Genomic DNA, 312 nt, shown 5'->3' with positions numbered 1-312 from the left:
AACCTGCTGTAAATGGGAAGAAGTCTAAGAGAAAATGAGTGAAAAGAAACAGGAGAGGAGGTGGAAACAAATTTGATAGAGATATACCATGGACAAGAACCTAATAATCTCAAGGAAGGTAAACATTATATGGCATGAATATGAAATGAGATTAATAATATCAACAAGAACAAAAATGGGGACAGGAGATTTAAGAGAGGAGGGAAGGAGATCAAACGAAAAGCACCAAGCTCAGTCATGTACATGCATAAACTCCCTAAGGTGATTGTAAACTGCATGCATTACAAACGTATAGTAAAATTAAAAAATAAA

This window comes from Chinchilla lanigera, unplaced genomic scaffold (assembly GCF_000276665.1).
Source record: "Chinchilla lanigera isolate Chin_1 unplaced genomic scaffold, ChiLan1.0 scaffold00003, whole genome shotgun sequence".
In the NCBI taxonomy this organism is placed as follows: Eukaryota; Metazoa; Chordata; class Mammalia; order Rodentia; family Chinchillidae; genus Chinchilla; species Chinchilla lanigera.
The sequence above is the reverse complement of the archived record's forward strand: the minus strand, read 5'-3'. Positions refer to the sequence as shown.